We start from the raw sequence: 19,096 nt of genomic DNA on the forward strand, positions 1-19,096 counted from the left end.
GTGCCGCTACTAGCACTGCTTAGGAGTAGTATGTTATCATACTGTTACAGTTAACTTGTGTGCACAGTAACTGCCTTACTACTATGTGTTTACTAATACCAGCTATGTGTTACACATTACATTACACTGTCTGATACTATGTGCTTCTAGATGTACTGCCCAGACTACAACAAATTAGCAGACATCAGCTCTGTGTATACCTAGGTACAAACATACTCCACCGTACTCTGTCAAAATACTCAAGACATACAGATATTTCTTTACCTCTGCTCAACCCTCACTCTAGCAATATGTCTTACACCATAAATGTTCATCTGTATGATTTTTTTCTCTTTTGTAACTGTGGTAGTTCTGCAGAAGTGTGGCTCAGCAGAGCCCTCCCATCTTTGATATCACAATTACCATGTAAGTATTTACCCTAACCGAGACCCGGCTCACCAGCTGCACATCACGAAAACCAGCTGCACAGACAAGTTTAAACAGGGTGCAGGAAAAGAGGGAGATTGGGAGCCAGTAGTGCTATTTACAGAGGATTGTTTTACACAGTACTAGGAACGCTGTATGCTGTCATTACTTAGCACAGCATTTTCAGCATCTCTTTATGTGAGCTCACACCCCTTTCAGAGTTGTAAATGCTCATTCACCTAATCTGGTCACTGTTCATGCCTCTCAACTGACTCACATCATTATATTATACACAAGAGGAATGAGCAGGCATAGCCATGTCATTTCTCCCTTCCACCACCTGCTCTTCCAGTTGCTTGGGCAAAGCCTGACTCATTCATTGTAATGTTATCCCTCAATACTAACAAAGATGACTTTCCTTGCAAGACTTCTGGATTTTGACACATACGTTTGGAATCAACAAGGGTTGACAGAGACTGATGCTGTGTGCTGTCAGTCCCTAAAATTCAGAAGCATTACATTCTAATGAGAGCTGTTAATGTTATATGCTGCTGAGGAGCAAATATGGCAGCCATTCTGAGATCCTCATATACATAGAATTACCTGTACATGGTGAAATAATCTAGCTGCCTATTAACAAGGTATGCCCACGTATTTTGTGTGACATTAGTTGTGCTCTTATCATATTTTAGATCGGGGTTCAATATGTACATGACCATAGTGACCTGCAATAAATTTGTTGAAGTTGAGGACCTGTATAGAAGACACGGGTCTATATTAGAACACCGAACTTTCAGAATTTCGAAGAAACAGAAAACCAAATTTTTTCCTAGGAAAAGAATTTGGTTGTCTGTTCCTGTTGCTTCGGTATTTTAAGCTCTGTGGTGGAAAGTTATGGTTCGGGTTCAGGTAAGTGTGCGATTGTGTGGACGTGAGGGTTAGGGCGGTTTAGGTGAGTTTGGGTTAGGGCGCGGGTGAGGTGGCTCTGCGATAGTGACGGACCCTAGGGTTAGGGTTTGGGTTAAGGTAAGTGGATAGTTAATGGTGTATGTATAGTTTAGTGTAGAGTTAGCTGTAAGAGTTTAGGTGTATGTGTGTGGATTGCTGTTTGTTTGGTGTGCTTGTGTTGTGTGTATGTGTTTGGAACAGCAAATTTTTTCCCTAGGAAAAAATTCGCTGTTCTATATGTTCAATGTTTTAAATTTTCGATTAATAGGGTTCGATATTAGAACACTCGAAATTTTGAAAGTTCGGTGTTCTAATATAGACCCGCAGATACTGCCTGTATATTAAGATATTGCCTAACTTTGTGAGGCTTCTTTTGGAAACCATTTTATGTAGATGACAATACTTCCACTGTAATGTTTGATGTGGACACTGATGCATATTCTCCACACCTTTATGATCTATTGGCATGTTGTGTTCTTACAACAACAAAAAAACGCCCACAAAAAACAAAAAAAAAGTGTAGTCCACACTGTATCATAAAAACTATAAACTAAGAAAATAAATTGCAGCATTCACCTCAGACAAGACACCGGTTTATTAGTTAAGTGCTTTTATCCTCCTTCACTTGCAACTTCATCACTACATTGGCAAATTTCACAGCACCCAACAGATGGCGAAACTGACATCACTTCAGTAATACAGAAGGAGGAAGATATGCAGTTAGTAATCACAGCACAAGAAAGCTGGATATGTGTTCACAAAAGCAAAAGGTCAAAACGAAAGAAAAGAGAACCACCTCGGTATACCAGTGTATATTAAAACAAATATTGGAAATGTTAATACTTAAACTGAGGAAAAAACATATGGATCTGTAACTAGATGAAGAGAAGGAAATAACCAGAGCCAACCTTTGACAACACCAGCAGGGCTGCTTCTTCACATGTTTCATTGATCTTGATTTGGTGCTGTATATTTTAATGAAGTCACCTAAAACTGTATAACAAAGACACAAGGATATAGATATGTAAGGAAAAGAAAAAAATGCAAATAAAAAAAATAAATAAAACGAAGGAGTTCACAAAGAAGAGAAATAAAAATCAAAATAAGAGGCAAATCTACATGTAAATGTTAGCATTATACCTACCATCACACAAGAGTAAAAGCTTACCTCATAACTGACATCAATCCCACTTCAGAAAAATAATATATTTTTTTTCTTTCTGAAATGTCTCGGTGCAGTTTTTGACAGCAATATTCTGACTAATGAGACAGTGCAATGAAAACACATGCCACCTTCAACTGCAACATTCCTCATAACTCCCTTGTGAAAAGAAGAAAACGCATCTCAGTCACGCATAACACTATTACCATGACAAGCATTAAGATCAGACGTCTTCCCACAGGATTGTGAAATAAGTTTTTGATCAGAATAACCTTACCGTTATATAAGCATAACTCCATCCATAAGATCCCATTGTTTACCTATAAATTCTCATATATTATTACTGTTATTATTATTATTATTATTATGTGCAGAGCTCACTTTGAGCATTACTTATTCTAAAACTACTGAGATTTATTTGTTTGTTGTTGAAGATGTGTCTCTCCAACCTAACACTACTCTAAGTATTCAACTGCGATACTACCTTTATCATTCTTATAAGAAAAGCGCAGTCCACGTCTGAACTGTCTGCAAACATCTAAAGTTAACTTTGAGTATGTGTCTACCTGTTTGAGCCAATATTCATTATCCCCTGGAGAGCACTCTGCTTTGGCTTGTAAGCAGTCCCCCCCCCACACACACACCCTCATCTTCCATATTTTCCATTTTCTCTCTTATCCCTTCTGTTAGCAAATAGTATCCATAACTGATAAATACTGTGTGTTTGTTACTTTAAATTGAGACCACAGTAGCCTACTGATACAAGGTTATCCTGTTTTTCCACCTGATAAATGGTTAAGAAATGACTTACAGTTTCAGAGCAGTCCTTGGTCAATTCCGATTGTTTCTTAAGCACAAACTTAGGTTCATAGGTAGGTACTAGGCTATCGGCCCTGAGGCCTATACAAGCCCAGACAAAAAGGTACCCTGGCTTTTGCCACCCAAGAAAATTATTTTCCTGTGCCACTGTCATCAAGCAGAGCCACAGAGGTGATCCCCGGGGTGAATTTCCTATTTCCCATCCAATCATCAAGATTTTTCTTGAAGACTGTTAATGAGGAGCTTTGTTTGATATAGATAGGTAGTTTATTCCAGAGGATGGGAAGTCTCTGGGACAGGAATCTATCCCTCTGGTATGTTCTGTTTATTGTGATGACAAGGTTTAGGTCCCTAGAGCATGTAGCTTGGAGGGATTGGGATTTCTTTAAGTGGAGCATGTCCAACAGCTCTGGGTTTGACATAGCTTTGTATGTTAGGCAGAGATCATCTCCGAGTAGGCGATATGCGACAGAGTAAAGCTGGAGTTTTTTGAGACAGTCTGCGTAGGGCATCTGTTTGAGGCCAGTAATCCTCTTTGGGAGGTATTTCTGCGGCCTTTCCAGTTGTTGTAGATGTCTTGTGAGGTGCATACCAAAAGGGGTGTTGTACTCTATAATGGGTCTAATGAGTGATGAGTAGAAGGGAACAATGACCTCTTTTTTTCTGGATGAGAAACCTTTTGTGATGAAGTGTGCCACATAGAAGGATTTCCTGACTACTGTGGCGATGTGATTATCAAAGGAGAGACTACTGTCCACCTGTGTCCCAAGGTCTCTTATCATACTTTCGGTGTTAAGTATACTACCACCTATGTTGTAGTTCATGGGTACAGAGTTTTTACCAAAGGGGATGACAATGCACTTTTTGGCATTGAGCTTGAGGCCATGGCTTTGACACCAGGCATCTGTCTCAGTGAGGCCCTTTTGTAAGATGTTCACATCGTTAGGAGTTTCGATTATGGCTCCTAGTTTGCAGTCATCTGCAAACTTCATTGGCCAAAGTCCTTCTGTGTTAGCCTGTACTTCAGAGAAGTAGATACCAAACAGGAGAGGGCCAGGACTGAACCCTGTGGTACTCCACTTGTCACTGGTCTGAAGTCGGATTTGGAGTCTGCTACTTTCACAGTGTGGGTTCTGTCAGTGAGCCAGTTGGCAACCCATCTTGTGGCATAGGGATTTATACCTAGTTTAGTGAGTTTATCTATAACTCCAGAGTGGGGGATGGTGTTGAAAGCCTTGGCAAGATCTAGATAGGCTGTGTGAACCACCTTAACCTTGTCTATGGCTTTGGTGACTGCTTCAAAGAAGTCTATCAGGTTTAGGAGACATGATCTGCCTTTTACAAACCTGAACTGGCAGAGTTTGGAGATTGCCAATGTCTTTGTTTATAAGTTCCATGATGATACGTTCCATGGCCTTGCAGACCAGGCTCATCAGGCTAATGAGGGGGTAGTTCCCGGGGTCCATGGTGGCTCCCCCCTTGTGGTGTGGGATAACCGTTGCTGTGCGCCATTCAGCAGGCACAAAGCCTGAGGTGAGGCTATGATTGAACATGGTACTTAGGTGGGGTGCCAGTTCATTCTGTAGTTCATGTAGAACGCAGTCTGGGATGCTGTCTGGTCCCATGGATGCTGTGTTCTTGGCTTTATTGAGTGTAGTTTTTACCTGTGCAGCCGTGATTACAGGAACTTTACATTCATCCGGTATAGAGATGGACTCTTTAGGGGATGAGAGGGGGGTAAAGTTAGCACTGAACCTATCTGCCAGGATGTTGGCAATATCAGTTGGGTCTGTATATTTAGTGCCATTGTGCTGTAACTCAGAGCAGATCTGAGTGTTGCCATTGACATAGCTATAGAATGCTTTGTGGTTGTCCTTAGAATCAGTGGCAATTTTGTTTTCATAACTAGCTTTGGAGGATTTTATCAGGGATCGCAGCTTCTTACTGAGGCTGGCCAGGGAGCTCCTCCACTCATGGGATTTTACTCTCTTTTGCAACAGTTTCTTCCTTCTGTTGTACAGTTTGTTTATGGCAGGGGACCACCAGATTGACTTCCTTTTTTTGGAGGATAGCATCTTGGTTCTGTTTGGGATAGCATGATCCATACACTCATGTAAGTGCTTATAAAGTGCAATTGTGTAGGATTCAGTAGTCAGAACTGTATTGTCAATCTGCATGGGTGTCATGAAGTTCACCACTTCTGTCTTAAGAAGCATGAAGTTGGCTTTGGAGAAATTTTTTACCATGGTTTCCTTAATGGGGGATGGAGGCAGGATGTGGATATCTAGAGTAATTAGCTTATGGTCGGATCGGACCAATGAGGCATTGTCTTCAGGTGTGGAACACCAGTCACTCATATTGGTAATGACTAGATCTAGGATATTGTTGCCCCTGGTGGGGGTGTAGATAAGTTGATCCAGGGCATTGGAGTTTATGAATTCCAGAAATCTTTGAGCAAATGTGTTGGTACATGAATAGTTTTCCCAGTTAATGGGGGGTAGTTGAAATCGCCCATTATTAGGGTGTTTGGTTGAACCCTAATATTTTCCAGTACACCAAGAAAAGAGGAGTGGAAATCCTGGGGCATGGTGGGTGATCTGTAGCAAGCTACAATTTGGATTGCAGTTTTGCCCAGAGTTAGTTGCACTTATTTATTTATTTATTTATTTCAGTTTGATTACCGGGGAGGTCCACTGGGCTTGAAGGCCCGTTTTCAGTGGAGGCCCGGGGAGAAAAGCTCCAACAAGGAAATACAACAGTTTAAATAGTTTGACTACAAAAATAGTTTCAATTAACATGCAAAGTCATAGACAGTATGTATTATAGATAACAGGTAGTTACAAAAGAATAAACACTAAACAATTTCAATTATTGTTAAGGAGGAAAAAAAGGCTTGCATAATGAAAATACAAGTTTTACTGTTTAGTTCCCTGAGCTAAATAATTTTTAGAAAGGAATAGGAAGGTGAAATAGGAAGAGGTTAGCCTGGAGTAAAGGGAGAAGACTGTTTACGAGTTGTAGGCTGAAGAGTGCAGTTGCAGATTCTGTTTAGATAGAGGTAGGAATGAAGTTGGGTTTTGATGTTATTAAGGTTGGTACATGTCCTTAGTGATGAGGGCAGGGCATTCCATTTTTTAGCTACTGTAAAGGATAAGAGAAGCTGACCTGCTGGGCGCTGGGGTTTTTGAACTGTGATCAGGTTTAGTTGAGAAGATCTAAGTGGTCTAAGGGGGGTGTAAGGTTGTAGAATATTAGAAAGAGCAGGGCAGTTAGAAGGTTGTAACAATAGTTTGAAGGCTGTGGTGATTTGGATAAAGTTAAGTTAATTGGGAAGTTTGAGCCAGTTTAGAGAGTGAAGGGAGGAACAGTGATTAGAAGAGGATTTGGCATTTGTGGCAAATCTAGAGATTTTGTCTTAGTATAGTTCCAATTTGGTGGTAAGTGTGGATGAAAGATTAGTGAGCAGGGGGGCTCCATATAAGAGGGAGGGAAGGAGGTAGGTAGAGGCAAGGGTTAGTCTGGAATGAAGAGAAAGGAAGTGGTTGTTTAAAGGCAGTAAACCTAGTTTTATGTGTGGTTTTTTTTATGTTTAGCTGGATATGGGTATTCAATTTTAGTTGATCATTGATTGTAACACCGAGAAGTTTGGTGGAGGGTACAATCTCGATAGAGGAGTTACTAAGGCTGGTAATATGAAATGAGTTTTTATCAAGGGAGGAGGATTTAGAGGGGGAGAAAAGGAGGATCTTAGTTTTGTTAGCAATTAGGGAGAGATGATTTTGTAGCATCCAGTTTTCAGTGGTTGAGAAGGCACTTTGAGTTAGGACTTGAAGGTCTGTTAGGTTAGAGGCAGAGCAGATCAATGTGGAATCATCAGCATATTGCACAATTTTGGTGTTAGGGATGGCTTTGTGGAAGTCATTAATAAAGATATTGAATAGTAATGGGCCTAGTATGGAACCTTGAGGTACTCCGGTAGGGGTAGGAAGAAAAGTAGAGGTGGATTGGCCCCATCTCACAGCTTTGGACCTGTTTGAAAGGTAGCTGGAGAACCAGGAAAGAGTCTTTGGGCAAAGTTTGAGATTAGATAGGTGATGTAGAAGGTGGGTGTGAGAGATGGTGTCAAAAGCTATGGATAAATCCAGTAGGACAGTGGATACTATATTACCGGAGTCACGAGCTGAATTGACAGAGTGCAAGAAGGAGAGAAGGGCGGTGTTAGTACTGTGTCCTGGGCGGAAGCCGTGTTGGGTGGTAGAGAGAAATTGGTGCTTGGTAAGGAATGGAAGGCGTTGCAGGTGGATACATTTTTCTAGGATTTTGGAGATAGGTGAGAGAATGGCTATAGGGCGGAAATTTGAGACAGTACAGTTTTTGCCGCCTTTGTGGAGAGGTAGAATGTAAGTGGTACACCATAGTTTAGGTACATAGGATTCAAGTAATGACCTATTAATTAGGATGATGATAGGTAGAGCAATAGAGTCAGAAGCTATTTTTAGGAAGGAGGATGGAATGTTATCAGGGGCATTGGAGCAGGGCTTTAGTTTATATAGAAGTTTCTTTATTTGGTCGGTAGATACTGGTTTGAGTTTGAAAGAGGAGGGGGGAGAGCAGATTATGGAAGATTGAGCAGGGAGTGGAGGAAGGTGATTGTTAGTAAATGTCTTGGTTAGCTCAGCGATGGAAGAGGTGAAGAAGGAATTAAATAGTGAGGCTATTTCAAGGTCAGATTTGCTGGTATCTGGGCAGGGGTTGTTTTTAGTACCTGGTCTGAGGAGGGAATTGATGGAATTCCATAATTGTTTGGGGTTTCTAGCATGGTTTTCTTAAAGTTTGATGTAGTAAGACTTTTTATCTTTAATGACTTGTTTCTTGGTTAGGTTTCTTAACTGCTTATACTTGAGGAATATTTTTGGTTGCTTGTGTTTAAATTAGGACTTCCAGGTTTTATCCCTTTGGAGCATTAACTTTTTTTGTGTCTTTGGTGAGCCAAGGGGAGGTATTTGCTTTAACTCTTTTTGTTCCTGTTGGAGCTAGAGAGTTAAGGACTGTTAAGAATGTTGAATTGAAATAGTTGACGGCTTCATCTAATGGTAATATTTTAGAGGGTTCCAGTTGGTGAGTTTAAGAGAGTCAGAGAAAGAAGTAGGGTTGAAGTTAGAGAGGTTTTGAGTGTGAGTGTGGCGGTGAGAGTGTGGGGAGGTGGGAGTAGCTTGAATGGAGAAGGCAGGGACGTGGTCTCCTAAAGGGTCAGGAGTGACACCAGATTTTATAACTTTGTTTGGATGAGATACTAGAATCCAGTCAAGTATGGAGCCAGGGGGATTAGCTTTGTTAGGTCTGGTAATGGAGTTAATAAGTTGGGAGAAGTTAAATAGGTTGATAGTTATTGTGGGATTTGGGTTAGAGATTTTTCCCCAATCAATATTTACATCACCCAAAATGTAGGTTTCTAGCTTAATATTGGAGGAAGTCCAGGAGAGGATGTCTTTTAATGTATTGGTATTCTTGCCTGGAGGAATATAGAGACAAATGATGCAGATACTTTTATGGTTGTTCATTTTTAGTAAGCAAATTACTAGTTCAGCATTATTGAACGAAGGGATGGGGTTAGGGTAGGGAGTAATGGACAAGAGGTTGGAGTAGATTAGAGCAACACCACCACCTCTTCTATTAGGTCGATCGGATCGGAGAGAATGGAATCCTGGGGGTAGGAATTCAGAGTCATTAATGTGAGGTTTTAGCCAGGTTTCAGTGATAGCTGCTATATCAGGAGAGTTATGGTTGAGCCAGGCATGGAAGAGGGATAGTTTATTTTTTAAGCTTTGGGCGTTGATGGTGAGGAATTTGAGGTTTTTGTTAGTGGATTTCTTGTTGGTGTTAGGGAGATTTGTAGGATGGAGAGTAGGACCTGGGTTGGGGTGAATATCTCCAGCCAATGAATGAATGTGGAATGGAGGAGGTGTTTATTAGTTTTGTTTTTAGATAGAGGATGCTGGTAGATGAGAGGTTTATGTTTATGGCTAGCATCTGAGCTTGGAAAAAGCTTTGCTTTTAGGAGGAGGATTGGGTAGGAGGGAACTAAAGAAGCTGAGATGTTGTGGTAATGGGAGGTAAGGTGGTGTTTGAGAGTAAGAGGAGGGGGGAGTAACTGGACATGAGTATAGCAAGTGATGCAGTATAGAGATATTAGAAGGAAAAGGAAGGAAGAGAGGAAAAGGATCTTGGGAGGAAGGGAGAGCATGGTAGTCATGGTCAGTTGGAGGAAAGTAGAAACGATAGGTGATGGGGTGTTGGTAATGGGGGAGTGGTTAGAAAGAGGAAGGGGAGGGGACAAGGAGAGTTAGAATTGGTTGGAGGAGGGGGAGGGATGGATAGGGGGATAAATGTAGAGGTACTTGGGGCGGGTGAGATTTGGGGGCAGGGTAGGGGAGTGGAGTGAGCCCGGAGGGCGAACGAAGCGGGAAGAGCCAGAGAGGCGGGAAAAGGGCCGGAAAACAATCAGTGACCTAAGGCTGGATAAGGACAATTACTACAGGGTGCAGGTAAGTGTTTTAAACATTGGTTTACAGTGAAAGCAAGGATGTTAAGTTTGGTAAGAGAAGAACTCTCTGGAAGTAAGTATGTAAGTACCTAAATCTGTGAGTGTAGGGCAGGGGCACCTTTGGGCAGAAAGTAGTAGAGCAAGGAAAAGGGAAAATACTGCAGTTCCTTTTATCAGGAATATGCTGCCACGTAGTGGTAAAAGGAGGGAGGCGCACACAGAGAGGAAAAGGTTCCTCGGAGAAGTTAGGTTACAGTGAGTAGATAGAGCTAAAAAAGGGAGAATGACTGGGAACTAATGATGGAGGGCTTGTGCAGTGACCAGTGTTAGGCTACTTTCACGTGCACTGGGGTAGAATGCTGCTCAAGGTTAGGAAGATGCTAGAGACAAAATATTTAATAGGTTACATACACTGAGTCTCTTTAGCAAGGGCGAGTTTTCCAACAAATTAATTAATAAGGCACAGGCAGGTAGTCCACGGACATCTTCTTCTTTTGGGAGGAGTAATCCCCTGTCTGGTCAGTGAAGAAGGGGGAATACTCTGGGGAGCAACTGAAAAGGAGTGAGAAAAAATACAATAGGTTAAAATGGGAGTAAGGGGGGAAAAATAGGAAGAAGAATGCAGGAGGAAGACTAAGCAGTGTAGTGGGGGGAAGTATTCAGAGTAGAGTCGGAGGAGGAGAGAAAGTAAAAGGGGCAGAAGTGTGCACTGAGGGAGAGGGAAATAGGAGGCAGACAAGTCGGAAAGGGTGAAAGGTGGAAACAGTAGTGCAGTAGAAGGTCCACAAGATATAAGCTGTAAACATCAATTCAGCATGCAAGCAATATTTAGGTAACTGTATATACAAGCTAAACAGAACGAACAATGCTGGAGAGTAGTCAGGGAACAATATTTGTGTTCACATAGCAATGAGAAAAAAGCAATTGCAGGTTGCCAAATAAACAATTGGTGAGGTGTCTTAACTGTAAAGTAAACTTGCCTTCCAACCTTTTAGTAAACCGCTACAAACAATGGTTGCCTAAGATAAGAATAGTATGGCGACTGTGAAATAAGGTATTTGCAAGGTTAACTGTAAGGGTCGCTGGGTTCTAGTAACTGCTACAAACAATGGTCGCCTAAGATATGAATAGCATGGCGACTGTGAAATAAGGTAGTAGCAAGCTTAAATGTAAGGATCGCTGGGTTCTAGTAATGTGGGAGCTAGGTCTCACAAGCCACAACGCTGATAGGCAGTGAATTAGTAATAACAATGTTCGCCTAAGGATTTTCAATGCTAAGAAGTGCTTGGTGGCAGTAAGAGATAGTTGCAGGTTGATATACAATGGTCGCTAGGTTCTAAGAAGGTTGGGAGCCAGATTGCCAAGGCAAGAGCAGTTTAAAAATGCAATGGTCACCGATATATTAAAGTGTAGTATGGCAGACTGAGCAATAAATGGTAGTTGCAGGTTGGTATACAAAGGTCGCTAGGTTCTAATAAGGTTGGGAGCCAATGCAGGCTACTATACTGGTGTAGTGATCAGCATTTAGAGCTGCTAAACAGACCTCAGTATAGTTCATTTAAATGCAAGCGTTGTAACCAGTGTCAGACCACTTTAGATGCAAGCGTTGTAACTAGCGTCAAAGCACTTTAACCAACACAATGTATCAAACAAGATAGAGACGGGGATCTAGAAAGTACATCTTACTCATGTTAGAGCATTGGTAAACCTTCCCCAAAACGTTTAATACAATACTAACACTCTAGATTAGAGGGCAAAGCATTAGAGCATTGGTAAAACCTTCCCCTAGAAAGCTTAATACAATAGTAATATTCTAGACTAGAGGGCAAAGCAACACAGGAATGCACGCTGCTCGGTCAGAGCAGTGAGAAATGCTAGGCTAACCTCAAAGAGTTGTAGGGCAGTAGAAGGAACAACTTTGAAAACTAGGATACATTTAAATATGTCTCAAGTAGCTCATACACTTCAGATATAATTCAGCAAGTTACAGCAGCAGTCTGATGTAAGAGTGTCAGAAAGTATAGTAACATAAGCATTTGCTAAAAGCAATATAATAACAGCATGTGCAGTTTCCTTCAATTCATTATAATAACAGCATGTGCAATTTCCTTCAATTCATTCTACAGCTTCACTTACCGAGATGAGGGAGCTGCAACCTGGACACAGGGTTGAATGCATGGGGGGGGGGGGCGCATATGGCCCACATTTAAAAATGTATTTATTTTTATTTATTTTATTTTACATTTGTTGACCGGCATATTCCGACTGGATACATGTCCATTTTCAGTGGAGGCCCGGCGAGAAAAGCTCCAACATAGTCTCAATGACAGATAGTTACATATTAAAGTTTAAGATAGAAAAGAATAAAAAGCAATTTACATACTACATACTACCACAAACTACCTTGCTCTAACAAACACAACATACGACAGTTCATTATACAGATCTTTAAAAACATGCTAGCAAAATAATTAAGACAGATTATAGATTAGAGTTTGGCTAATATACAATGCACATGTTTTGGGTTACATATCCCCACCCTAGGTTGTCATTTTGGGCCTGAGAAATTAGTATGGCCTTGGTTTAACGAAGAGGAGCTAGTCTGGGTTTGAGCATGGACAAAGCCAATGTGACTTAAAATGGAGTTTTAGACTCTTTTTGAATTGAGCTGGGGAAGTAATAAGCATAAGGTTGTTGGGGAGGGAGTTCCATATTTTTCCAATGGCGTTGGCGAACAGAGCGTCACCGCCTAAGTTGTGGGATTTGAATGTTTGGACAAGGAGTCTGTTTGATGAGCAAAGGCAGCTTAGATTGGTGTAAGGAATTATTATATTTTTCAGTGCAGGGGTGTTATCAGGTTGTTTAAGAATTTTAAATGCTTCTATGAGTTGGTTCAGCTGGAGAAGGTTTGGGAGTTCTATCCAGCCAAGTTTTGTTAGGTTAAAGCAGTGGTGTGCTCTATAGGGCAAGTTAGTTACAAATCTGGCAATATGATTATAACAACATGAGAGTTTGTTCATGTCAGATTTGTTAAGGTTAGTAAGCACGGGATAGGCATATAGAAGGGTAGAGAGAAGGTGTGAGCGGGCAGTGGCCGCTTTGGCCATTGGGGTTAGGAAGGTTTTTATCCTGTATAAGGACCCAAGTTTCTTGTTTACGGACTTAATGGTTTGGGTGATATGCATATCGAATCTAAGTTTATTGTCAATGATAACTCCTAGTAGCTTTGTGTAGGAGTCTGGGGAGATGATGGTACCATTATTGGATTGTATAGTAAGATGTGTAGGAGGGGATGTATTCGTTGGGTAGAAGAGAAGTAGTTTGGTTTTGTTTGGGTTTAAGATCAGATGATGATCTGAGAGCCAGTTTTCAACTGTGGTAAAACTGAGCTGGGTGGTAGCTAGTAGGTTTGGTAGAGAGTCATCGGAACATATTAGAGTTGAGTCATCTGCATACTGAATACAGGTGGCTTCAGGGATAACTGTATGGAGGTGATTTATAAAGACTGAAAAGAGAAGAGGACCTAATATGGAGCCTTGAGGAACTCCTATGGTATTTGGTAACAGGCAAGAGAGCTTATTCTGCCACAGTACTGCTTGTTGTCTACCAGAGAGGTAGGCATGAAACCAGTCAAGAGCTGTGTTGTCAAGGTACAGGGTTTTCAGAGTGTGGAGAAGTAGCTGGTGGTTCACCATGTTGAAGGCTTTCGACAGGTCCAGAAAGAGAGCTGAGGATATTTTTTTGTTGTTCTGGTTATGGTTGATTTTATCGGTAAAAGAGAGGAGGGCAGTGGTCGTGCTGTGATGAGGTCTAAATCCATGTTGAGAGTTGGTCAGTAGTTTATTCTGGGTGAGATAGTACATTAGTTGTTTGTGCACAGACTTTTCCATGATTTTGGTAAGTGGTGACAGTATGGCTATTGGCCTATAGTTCGATAGTTCTGTGGATGAGCTACCTTTATGGAGTGGTATAACATAGGATATTTTCCATATTGAGGGGATTGTAGCCTCTGTTATGGTTCTATTGATTAGGATCGAGATAGGATAGGCTATGGCATCTGCAGCTGTTTGCAGATATTCAGCTGGGAGTAGATCTGCAGAAAGGGTAGTTGGTTTTAGCTTCTTCAGTAGGGATCTGATAAAGGATGTGGAGACAGGCTGGAGGTTAAAGGAGAGTAGTGACTTGGGCATAGCATTTTTTAATGCGGAGCAGGGGGGGGTAGTTGGTTGGCTAAAGACTGAATAGTCTCGGTAAAGAAAGTATTAAAGGTATTTGCTACTTCTTCTGGGCTTTTACCACATAATGTCCCAGGGGTAGGAGGGGAGGATTTACCTGGATGGAGAAGATTATTTAAACCTGCCCAGAACTTCTGAGGGTTGTTTTGGTGTTTATGTTGCAGATGGCAGAAGTAGTTTTTTTTGTCAAGTGTGATGGCTTTTTTAGTCTCATTTCTTAGTTGATGGAGTTTAATGCGATCTAGGGGTAACTTGGTAGTGCGCCATTTGTCCCATGCTTTATCTCTAAGTGTTATTTTGGATTTGGACTCTGTTGTTTGCCAGGGTGCTATTCATATTTTAGTTCTGATTGACCGTTTTGGAGACTGAGAGTCAAGTATGTTAAGAAATGTGTCATTAAAGATAGTCACTGCCTCGTCTAGGGGGAGGTACTTTAGCTTTGACCAGTTACAGGATTTGATTTCCATTTGAAATTTTGTAGGCTCAAAATTTTTCTTGTTTCTGACGGACCTATAAATGGGCAGTCTAGCGCTGATGGTTTTGTCTTTCATTATGTATGTAACCAGGTGATCACTAAGATTGTTGGGGAGAGTCCCAGACATAAACTTATGGGGGTGACTATTGGTGAGTATCCAATCAAGAATACTCTCTTTTTGGTTAGAATGTCCTGTTCTGGTGGTGGAGGATATGCTCTGTGAGAATCCATGGAGGTTTATAAAGATGGGGTTGGAGTGTGAAGAACATTGGTCCCAGTCAATGTTAACATCGCCTAGAACAATAGTTTATTGAGGGTAGTTGTTAGCTATCCAGTTAAGAATGTTCTCCATTGTTTCTGAATTGTTCCCAGGGGGGATATAGATCTCAATTAGATTTATGCTTTTTTGATTGTTTAGTTGTAGTTTTAGAGCTAATAATTCAGCATTGGAGACCTGGGGTGGTTGAATGGGATTAATTATGATGTTAAGTGTGCTTTTGCATAGGACAGCTATCCCACCTCCCCTTTCTTTATGCGATCAACCCTGAGTATGTTGTACCCGGGTGGCAGGATCTCATTATCTTTGGTTGATGGCTTAAGCCAGGTTTCAGATAGACGTATTATGTCAGGGAGGTAAGTTGCTAACACGGCATGTAGGTTATGTACCTTGTTGCTTATGCTTCTTATGTTTAGGTGGCAAATTAGAAGGGAGTTGGACGACCTGTGGGAGAATGGTGGGCTGGTAAAGTCTGAAGTAGAGGATGGGCCTGGGTTAGGGTGGATGTGACCGTCTTTAGAAATATTTTTTCTCAGGTAAGCTAATAGTCTCAAGAGTTTAATTAATAGTTTTAGACCATATTTGGATTTTGGGGTTTTTAGGTACAATTTAGTAAGATACAGGTTGTTGGAATTTGTTGTTTTAGAGGATGTATAGAAAGGGGAGAGTTGAGCAATAAGCAGAGATGAGGGGGTACTGGTTTGATGTTTAGGATAGTGGAAGCCTAAGAATAGCTGGTCTTCATAGCTAGTTAGGATGTATGGTATAATTATGAGTGGCAGGATGAGGGGGATAATTTTAAGGGTTGCCTTTGACATGGCTTTGAAATGGCGCCTCACAAATCATTCTGGTGAAATAACATTTAGGGCGGGTAAATGGCCTAGGGGGAGGGGATAAGTAGGGGAAGGAGAAGGTAGGGAGAGGAGAGAGGGGGAGGGAAGTAGAGCCAGAGAGGCGGGAAAAGGGCCGAAAAACAATCAGTTACCTAAGGCTGGATAGAGAATTAGTACAGGGTGCAGGTAAATGTTTTAAACATTGGTTTATGGTGAAAGCAAGGATGTTAAGTTTGGTAAGAGAAGAACTCTCTGGAAGTAAGTATGTAAGTACCTAAATATGTGAGTGTAGGGCAGGGGCACCTTTGGGCAGAAAGTAGTAGAGCAAGGAAAAGGGAAAATACTGCAGTTCCTTTTATCAGGAATATGCTACCACCTAGTGGTAAAAGGAGGGAGGTGCACACAGAGAGGAAAAGGTTCCTCGGAGAAGTTAGGCTACAGTGAGTAGATAGAGCTAAAAAAGGGAGAAAGACTGGGAACTAAGGATGGAGGGCTTGTGCAGTGACCAGTGTTAGGCTACTTTGATGCGCACTGGGGTAGAATGCTGCTCAAGGTTAGGAAGATGCTAGAGACAAAATATTTAATAGGTTACATACACTGAGTCTCTTTAGCAAGGGTGAGTGTCCCAACAAATTAATTAATAAGGCACAGGCAGGTAGTCCACAGATGTCTTCTTCTTTTGGGAGGAGTAATCCCCTGTCTGGTCAGTGGAGAAGGGGGAACACTCTGGGGAGAAAACTGAGTCTCTTTAGCAAGGGCGAGTGTCCCATCAAATTAATTAATAAGACACAGGCAGGTAGTCCACGGACGTCTTCCTCTTTTGGGAGGAGTAATCCCCTGTCTGGTCAGTGAGGAAGGGGGAATACTCTGGGGAGCAATGGGATGTGGGAACAGCAGCCTCGACACAGGGTTGAAGTCAAGGGGGGGGGGCGCGTATGGCTTGAATAACCTCAGCTGCATTATGCTGAACAACTATCCTGGAGGTGTGGATATCCTTAATGAATATGGACACACCTCCACCTTTGGTGTTCCAGTCCAGGTTACATGGCCGAAAAGTGTGGTATGAGTTATAGCCTGATAGTGCAGGGGTGCTCTCTGGAGCCTTGAAACAGGTCTCAGTCACTGCACAGATATCGATGTTCTCCATTTTAAGGAGTGCCTCAAGTGAGTGCATTTTGAGATTTAGACTTCTAGCATTGAGTAGCATCACCCTCAGTTTTTACTTGCCTGTTCCTGTTATGGTGGTGAATTTGTCATTTGAACCTTGCCTAAAAAAGGCACTATAGGGGCGTCAAGAACCTTAGCCAGTATCTGGAATCCCAGGGGTGACAGGTGCAGGCCATCTCTGGCAAATCATCATGGTCTGTCAACCATGTTATCCCAGGCAGACAGATACTGGATCCCTTTAGAATGGCACCAGAAGCTTAGCCAATTGCTGAAGTAAATCATTTTGTCCTTGTACTGCGGCATCATTCTGGGTGGTGGGAGAATGCTACTCAGGGCCAGGGTCATACCTGCCTGGGCTACAAGATCAGAGAACTCTTCCATGTCTCTTTTCATGTAGTCCAGGGAGGTACGTCTCAGGTCGTTCACACCAACATGGACAATGACAGAGTCATATTTGTACTTGTTGTGGAGTGACCTGACTGCGTGGGTTATGTGGTGGATCCTGGCACCTGACAGGCAACTGACAGTAACTTTCTCCTTGTTTAGCCTGGTGAGTGTGACATCAGTGTGCCTGACTATAGAGTCACCTATGACTAGTGTGTTGGGTAAGTTGTTTTGCCTTATTGGCTTTGGTTGAGTGGCACACTGATTCTGCGGGCTATGTGTTATTTGGGTTGTGTTGGGGGGGTGGAGATTGCTTCCATTTCTGCTTTGGAGGTCTCTGTTGCTTGAGCATATTATTATTGAGAGCCTCCGTGAATGTTTTTGTGTTTCTATGTGTGGATTTTGGTGGTGTAGCTTTAGTGAGACTTTGTGATGAGTGTGGTGTGGTGCAAGTGTTTACCTTCTCCTCTTGACTGTCAAATTCAGTCTTGATTGGAGACAGCTTTACCTCCAGTTAGGCTAGATAAGTGCATCTCTCACAGGTTGTAGTGTTGGGTGGTAGGAGGAGATGGTTGTCTGTGTACATGAGGCAATTTCTACATTGCCCCAAGATGCCCAGATTCATCAGATAGACAGGAGAGAACACTGGGAGCTGACCCTTGGACATGCCTGAATAAAAAACTATTTTCCTCTATATAAGTGAGGAAAGTGAGTACAAGAGCTGTTTCTCTCTAAGCAAGTGAGGAAAGTAAGTACCAAAACTGTTTTCCTCTAGGTAATGAGGAAGGTTGAGTACTGTAGTAATTAGTAGGTTATTTAGTGCTTACAAGTTCTGAACAAGTGCTGATCACGAATAAGAAAATTCAAGTGCTAAAACTAAGAATCTGTATCTGGACTAAACTAGTTACAGGAAAGGGGGGAAACAAGTGCAAATGTGGGCTTTTAAATCAGAAAGTTGAGAGAGCTGGAAAAACTGCCCAAACGACCAATAACTACAAATTCTGGGCCAGAATCACTCCTTATGTGGTAGATAGGTTATCTAGTGCTTACCACTCCCACTGATAAGCTAGGGAAAGCTAGGGACTTGCCTTTGCTTTGGCTCACTAGCAGCAGTACAAAAGAACTGCCTGCTCTCACCCTTGTTCTCCCCTCCCCCTTGCCTGTTTATTACATTAAGCCAATCCCAAAGTTAAAAATATTACCTGTGGCAGGCACCATTTTTAAAACTACAACCACCCTTTGAGCACCTCATGCTTGGCTCTGCCATAAAACATATTAAAACTGCCTGAACTGGGGCACAGCTAACTGATAGTTTGTGGAAATACAGGGTACCTACCTGAGTCTCCACATTCACTATCATATGTTCTTTTATCAGTTTACTCTGTTACCTGATTGTTTCCAGCCCCCTCATAAGAGCAACTAACAGGGTCTCTACCCACTTCGCTCCCCACCCTGCCCCCTATTTCCTCCCACTCCCAGTGGTCCTACCTTTATTACACTCACAAACCCCTCCCATCTTTCCAATAGCAACCCATGGCAATAAACCCAACATTACCTCTTGCATTTTCCCACTACTATCACTCCTCCTCAGCTAACATGTATACGCATAGCATACCTATGCTCACTGCATGCACCCTCCTTGCATATCTTACATCCTACCAAAACTCCATCATTCCCCCACTCAACCACTACCACTGTACTACTACTCACACCACCACTCATGTCTCACCCTCACTCAGCTCCCATCCCACCAACTCAAGAACCATCCCTATGCACCCCTGCATATTCTAGCAACTATATTACTCAAACATAAAGCATCCCTACAACTTAACATAGTAACCCTCCCA

This window comes from Protopterus annectens, chromosome 2.part0 (genome assembly GCF_019279795.1).
Source record: "Protopterus annectens isolate FY-2018-M chromosome 2.part0, PAN1.0, whole genome shotgun sequence".
Lineage (NCBI taxonomy): Eukaryota > Metazoa > Chordata > Ceratodontiformes > Protopteridae > Protopterus > Protopterus annectens.